Here is a 7879-nt window from a genome sequence, read left to right as displayed (position 1 = left end):
TTTTATTTAATATCTCTACCTGGTTTGATAACATGGTGATTGCATCTAAATCAAAGACACTGGTTGCTTTCATCGACTTTGTCCTTAGAAATTGCCACTGATTATTGTTCAGTGCCATCTCTTCAATGAATCCATAAGTCGCTTTGGTGTTTTATTGTTAAGTGTTCCACTGGCTGCTGCGTCGATTAACTGTCTAGTTGAGGTATTCAAACCGCTATAGAAGGTTTGAACCTATAGCCATAAGGGTAACCCATGGTGAGGGCACCTCCTCAATAGATTCTTGTATCTCTGCCATGCATCATATAAAGTCTCCAAATCGATCTGCACAAAGGAAGAGATACCATTCCTCAAATTGGCTATCTTAGCCGATGGAAAGTACTTCAGTAAAAATTTCTCGGTCATTTGAGCCTATATAGTGATGGAACCTCGAGGTAAAGAGTTCAACCACTGTTTAGCTTTGTTTCTCAATAAGAAAAGGAATAATTGTAAGTGAATGGTGTCATCAGTGGCGCCATTAATCTTGAAAGTATCGCAAATTTCCAAAAAATTGGCCAAATGAGTATTTGGATCTTCGTCTTGAAAACACTCAAACTGAACAAACTGTTGTAACATCTGAATTGTGTTTGGCTTCAGTTTAAAATTATTTGCAGCAATGGTGGATCGTACTGTGACAGCCCTAAATTGACCCTAGTCGGAAAGTGGTTTCGGGACCACTAAACTGAGTCATAAAAATAATTAATCGTCATAGTTGATGCTCATTATATGTACATATGCATGTGTGAAAATTTCATGTTTGGATTTTGTTAATTGTAAGTGAATTTTATCAAATAGGACTTATGTGAGAAAATTTAGAAATGTGCTAGGCAAATGTAAGGTGGCCTATAAATGCATGTTGTGAAAATGTTGGGTTTGCATGTCAATTTACCCAAAATTTAAGCATAGTGGCCGGCCATGCTATGAATGGAAACATGTTGCAAACATGTTTAGTTAGTGGTTATGTTAGAAAGAATAAATAATGAAAAAGGAATATGATGAAAACAAAGAAAAGAAAAAAAAAGTGTCCATCCTTTCACATTTTGTTGGCTTGGCCAAATGTTCTAAGAAGAAGGGGGGGAGAGCTTGAGAAAATCAGCCATGGGAGGTTGCTAGACTAAGGTATGTTTGATGTTGTCCATGAGATTCATGCATGTTTTTAGTTGTTAGTTTGAGTTCTACCTAGCCCATGGTTTAAATCTTTGCTATGAGATGGGGATGATATTCGGCCATGGGTGTTGTCTTCTTGGTTGATGTTTGATGTTTGATGTTGTGGTGATGAGGCATGAAGATGAGTTAAATTTCGGCTAAGGTGGATTTGTGTTGATGTCATTTGCATGCTAAGTGTGAAGCTTTGTAATGATACATGTGTATGGTGCTTTTGATGTTGTGAATGGAAGTAGAGGAAAAGTAAAAGAAAATTTATGTAGAAATGTGATATATGTGGATTTATAGGATGTTACAAATATATGTGAAGCCATGCTAGATTAGGAAAAATTCAGTCAAGTGTTCATGAGATGAAATTTTGTGTTGAGGTGAATTAAAGATGATAGTATAGTTGATATTATATATATATATATATGTATGCATATTCGGCCATCAAATTAAGAGCATAGGTGATGATGAGTCTAAGCTTTGTACATTCGGCCATATATATATATATGCATGTGTGATTGGATTATTGATAGTAGGGCGATAGCATATGGTTATTAGCCTAATAGCTAAAAGCATAAGGTAGCAAGATAAAAATTTTACCATGCCGTTCGTATGTCATAAAATCATTAAAATGTGAATACCAATATATGTAGCAAAGCGGTTGAATGAGTTAATTTATTTGTTTAAGCTCAAGATCCTAAAGGAGAGCGTCCAACAAGGGAAATCGAAGGTCATCGAGTAGCCGACTTGGAATTATTTTACCCAACACAAGGTAAGTCATTAAGCATATAGTTGGTATTGATTTAAATGATCGTAATACCTATGCAATTGTGTTTAATGAGATGAAATTGTCGAATGTAAAAAGGAAGTGAAGCGTATATAGTGGCTGGTTTTCGGCACTAAGTGTGCGGACAATAAGTGTTCACGGTTGAGAGAATGGCACTAAGTGTGCGGGCTTGAAATGCATGGCACTAAGTGTGCGAGTTTAAAGTACATGGCACTAAGTGTGCGTGGTTGATTATTAAGCACTATGTGTGCGAACCCACTATATAAATATATATATATATTTTTCTATCAATTATTTATATTAAGGGTGCGACCTTACCGAATTGATTTCAACAATGGAAAGGGTGAGTACCTTGAGTTCATGGCTAATAGGTGCTATGTTTATATATGGAGTTGAGCGTGGTAAGTTTTGAACCTATGTGATGATTATAATTGAAGTCACGTACATAAGGTTCATCGTGGAATAGGTGAAAGTTCGTTTAGTTGTATGATTGTAACGAAAATAAAATGATGTATGGAAATGCCTCAATTATCCTATTGAATAGCGTATGAAATGTCAATGTAGGACTTGGAATAAGATTGAATCGTAAGGTCTAAGAAACTATGGCATAGTTCGGTATGGATGGAGTACTTAGCCTCATTTTGTTGTTTCCTCTTGTGAAAATTTTATTAATGGATGGTAGTGTAATGCTTATGACTTACTGAGTTATATACTCATTCGGTGTTTGCTTGTCACCCATTTTAGGTTTCTTGGACTCGACTTTTTGCGTATTCGGGACCGTCATCGAAGTCATCACACCAGCTTGCAACTTTTTGGTATCTTCTTCTTAGTTGGTCTAAGAGAACATTTCGGCATGTATAGGCTATTATGTTTGTTTGAACTTTGGTATGTAAAACTTTGGATAGCCATGCGAAAATGGCTTATATACGTTTTTAGCATAGTACTATAATCGTTTGTATGTTGATCACTAAGAGGTATGGAAATGTTTGGAAACGATTAGCCATTGGAATGGTTAATCATGATTATACTTTGTGCTATGTATGCAAAAAGGGCTAATTGAATCATGGAAACTATGAAATAGGTAAAGTCTACCTTAAAGGCAGATATCTTGACAGCGGCAGCGATGTGGATGTGAAAATCACTAAAAATAGTAGGAATGGAATTAAATAGTGAATAAATTATGTAAATGAACCTTGATGAATCTACTTTCATATGGAAGAAACGAAACGGTCATATGAGTTGTATGTTAAGAGATATTTAGGTTTTCGTGAAACAGGGCCAGAACAGTTTCTGGATTCCCTGTTCCAACTTTGGAAATTCATTATAAATTAACCCGAGACATTTAGAAGTCATGCCATATATGTTTAGATTTCTTTTTGAGTCTAGTTTCTATAGAAACAAACGGAATCAGTATTGAAGCCCTGTACAGGGAGATATCCAGGTCGTAATGCATGAAGGTCAGTGTAGTCGCACCCTGGAACAGGGGAGACTTTAACTAATAAACTGTACTGATTGGCCAGACCAAAAGTTCTAGAAAAAAATTTGTAGATGGATATATGAGTCTAGTTTCAGGGAAAAAGCACGAAACTTATTTTCGAGTTGTAGAACTCAAGATATGATTTTTAAGGTGACAGTGACACAATTAGCCAGCTGTCTAGAAAATTTTTTTATGAACGGTGAAATTAAGTGAACGAAGTCTGTTAACCCTCGTGTCCGACCCGGCGACGGTCTCGGCACGGGTGTTACAATTTTATTGGTATCGAGCTATGGTTTAGTCGGTTCTAGGACTACCATAGCGCGTATGAGTCTAGCTATACATGCCTTAATGTTAGTGCTTAATAATGTGATGACTTCTGACGGTTAAAATTTTTGTTTTGATGAGCAAATGGAACCCGAGGTAGAGAGACCCTTAGCGGATGACGTTGAAAGTGTAGCAACTACTCCTGCGCAAGGGACACCGCCTGTTGAACCTCAGTCATCTGCAATTAATCAGGATGAGGGGGCAAAACAAGCCTTCTTCACCATGATGAATGAGTGGGCCGCGTAATATGCCCGAACCATTTCTACTGTCCAACCATTCCCGAATTTGAATAATCCACCCCAAGAGCCCGTAATGCCATCGATTCGATCCCGTGAGGCTGAGTAAACCACCTGTAGACTTGATTAGGAAGCGCGGAGCTGAGGAGTTCAAGGCCATAGTTACTGATGATGCCGAAAGGGCCAAGTTCTGGCTTGATAACACCATTCGGGTGTTCGATAAACTGTCATGCACACCCGATGAATGTCTAAAGTGTGCTATATCCTTATTGCGAGACTCAGCCTACTATTGGTGGAGGACCTTGATTTCCATAGTCCCAAACGAACGAGTTACTTGGGATTTCTTCCAAGCGAATTTCGAAAGAAATATATTAGTCAACGATTCATCGATCAAAAGCGTAAGGAATTCTTGGAACTCAAGCAAGGCCAGATGACAAGATGTCGAATACGAACATGAGTTTGTAAGACTCGGTCGGTATGCCCGGAGTGTGTGGTGATGAGGTTGCTATGTGCAAGAGATTTGAAGAAGGATTGAATGAAGATTTAAAGCTACTAGTGGGTATTTTGGAGATAAAAGAATTCGTAACACTAGTTGAACGAGCACGCAAGGCGCAAGAACTTGGAAAGGAGAAGAAGAAGGCTGAATTTGAAGCTAGAGACTATCGTAAAAGATCGATGGGTAAAGCTCCATTCTCGGTACAGTAAAGAAGTTCGGGGAGGACACTATTAAATCGAGGACGATCGGGAATTTCCATTAGAGCACGACCATCGACGGACTCGAGCTACTTGGTAGCTAGTGTGGGCAATAATCGCCAAGAGAAACTGAATGCCCCCAATGTGGAAGACGACACATAGGTGAATGTTGGGGTAAGTCTACTAACGTGGCTTGCTACGGATGCGGTTCAAGGACCACTTCATTAGAGATTGCACGAGCTTGATGAGAAGAATAGGATGCAAGGTGCAAGACCTAGTGGAATGACACTAGAGGTAGACCACCGAGAATTTCGGGAGGTAGGGGTGGTAGTCGAGAGGGGCCTCGGATACGGCTGTTCGATCTGAGACCCGTACTCTTGCTAGGGCATATGCCATCCGTGCACGAGAGGAAGCATCCTCCCCTGATGTTATCACTGGTACTTTCACTCTTTTTGACACTAATGTAATTGCATTAATCGACCTCGGCTCTACTCATTCTTATGTATGTGAGACTTTAGCATCTAGTAAGACTCGCCTATTGAGTCTCTCGAGTTCGTAATTCAGTGTCAAATCCTTTGGGTCAATATGCGCTTGTTGACAAAGTGTGTAAGAGATGCCTCTAATGATCCGAGAATCTGCTTTTCCTACCGATTTGATGCTTTTACCATTTGATGAATTTGATGTTATTCTTGTTATGGACTGGTTGACCGTATATGACGCAGTGGTGAGTTGCAAAAGAAAAACCATTGATTTAAGGTGCGCAAATAACGAGATAATCTGAGTTGAGTCTACGGACTTAAAGGGGTTGCCAGCTGTAATATCATCAATGTTGGCTCAGAAATATGTAAGAAAGGGGTGCGAAGCATACCTTGCATATGTACTTGATGACAAAGAGTTAGAAAAGAAACTCGAATTTTTGCCGGTGGTTTGTGAATACCCGGACGTTTTTCCTGAAGAATTACCGGGTTTACCACTGCTCGGGAGGTAGAGTTTGGTATTGAGCTTGTACCAGGACTACTCCGATTTCGATAGCTCCGTGATCGTATGGCACCAACCGAGTTAAAAGAGTTGAAAGCTCGGTTGCAAGAATTGACGGATAGAGGTTTCGCCGACCAAGTTTCTCACCTTGGGGTGCACCAAGATTGTTTGTGAAAAGAAGGACGGAACCATGAGGTTGTGCATCGACTATCGTCACCGAACAAAGTGACAATAAAGAATAAATATCCGTTATCACGATTGATGATTTGTTTGATCAACTAAAGGAGCCTCGGTGTTTTCAAAGATAGATTTGAGATCGGGTTATTATCGATTCTTGGATTCGAGATTTAGATATACCCAAACCGCTTTCGAGCGAGATACGGCCACTACGAATTCTTAGTGATGCCGTTTGGGCTCACTATTGCCCTACGGTATTTATGGATTTGATGAATTGGATCTTCGACGAGATTTGGACCGGTTCATAGTTGTGTTCATTGACGACATCTTGGTCTATTCAAGAGATGAGACCGAACATGCCGAGCACCGAGATTAGTGTTGCAAATTTTACGGATAAGCGGTTATATGCTAAGTTCGAGAAGTGTGAGTTCGGTTAAGAGAGGTTAGCTTCTTGGGCCATATGGTATCTGCGACGGTATTCGAGTTGACCCGAGCAAAATTTCAGCCATACTTAACTGGAAGCCTCAGAAATATTAATGAGGTTCGAGCTTTTTGGGACTCATGGATTACTACCGACGGTTTGTAAAGGTTTCTCGATGATAGCCACACCCATGACGAAGCTACTTCAAAAGATATTAAGTTCGAATGGACGGAAAAATGTCGAAAAGTTTTGATCAATCGAAAACTTATTTGATTGAAGCCCCAATTTTAGTGCAATTTAATCGGGCAAAGAGTTTGTCATCTATAGTGACGCCTCCCTACTTGGGTTAGGTTGCGTGTTGATCAAGAAGGTCGAGTTGTGGCCTATGCGTCGAGACAATTAAAGCCACATGAGAAAAATTATCCGACCCATGATCTCGAATTAGCTGCCATCATATTCGCCTTGAAAATATGGCGACATTACTTATTTGGTGAGAAGTGCCATGTATTTTCGGATCACAAAAGTCTCAAATATTTGATGACTCAAAGAGACTTAAATCTGCGACAAAGACGTTGGCTTGAGTTGTTGAAAGATTATGAGCTGGTCATTGATTATCACCCGGGAAAGGCTAATGTGGTTGCGGACGCCTTAAGCCGGAAATCACTGTTTGCTTTACGAGCAATGAATGTACACTTGTCTGTTCTACCCGACAATGTGTTAGTAGCCGAATTAAAGGCCAAACCATTATTGATTCATCAAATTCGTGAAGCTCAGAAAGTCGACGATGAGTTGGTTGCAAGACGGGCTGAATGTGTTCCGAATATGGAATCAGAGTTTCAAATTGATAATGACGATTGTTTGAGGTTCAGAAGTCGTTTGTGTGTTCCAAGAAATTCAGAACTCATTTCGATGATTCTGAACGAGGCTCATTGTAGCCAAATGTCGATTCACCCGGGGAGTACGAAAATGTACAACGATCTGAGACGTCAGTTTTGGTGGCATGGTATGAAACGAGACATTTCCGATTTTGTTTCGAAGTGTTTAATATGTCAGCAAGTAAAGGCGGAACATCAAGTGCCTACGGGTTTACTTCAGCCGATCATGATACCTGAATGGAAATGGGATCGAGTCACGATGGATTTTGTGTTTGGGTTGCCATTGTCGACAAGTAAGAAAGATGCGATTTGGGTTGTTGTTGATAGACTGACTAAGTCGACTCATTTTATCCCCGTACGTACGTATTTTTCATTGGATAAACTAGCTGAATTGTATGTTTCTCAGATTGTGAGATTACACGGGGTACCTATTTCTATTGTGTCGGATAGAGATCCGAGATTCACCTCACGATTTTGGAAGAAATTGCAAGAAGCTTTGGGCACCAAGTTGCATTTTAGCACCGCTTTTCACCCCCAAACCGATGGTCAATCCGAACGGATAATTCAGATACTTGAGGATATGTTGAGATGTTGCATCCTCGAGTTCAGTGGTTCGTGGGAGCGGTATTTACCTTTGATTGAATTCGCTTACAACAATAGTTTTCAATCAAGTATTAAGATGGCACCTTACGAGGCCTTGTACGGGCGTAAATGCCGTACACC

At 39.9% G+C, this 7879-nt stretch overlaps 1 non-coding gene across 1 annotated transcript; it reads left to right on the top strand.

Moving 5' to 3' along the window:
* Positions 1-247: 247 nt before the first annotated feature.
* Positions 248-354, top strand: LOC128279620 (small nucleolar RNA R71). The gene has a single exon (XR_008269819.1). It is a non-coding gene; the product is annotated as a small nucleolar RNA R71 (small nucleolar RNA).
* Positions 355-7879: the final 7525 nt, after the last annotated feature.

Source organism: Gossypium arboreum, chromosome 8, assembly GCF_025698485.1.
Source record: "Gossypium arboreum isolate Shixiya-1 chromosome 8, ASM2569848v2, whole genome shotgun sequence".
Classification (NCBI taxonomy): Eukaryota; Viridiplantae; Streptophyta; class Magnoliopsida; order Malvales; family Malvaceae; genus Gossypium; species Gossypium arboreum.
The sequence above is the reverse complement of the archived record's forward strand: the minus strand, read 5'-3'. Positions and strand labels throughout refer to the sequence as shown.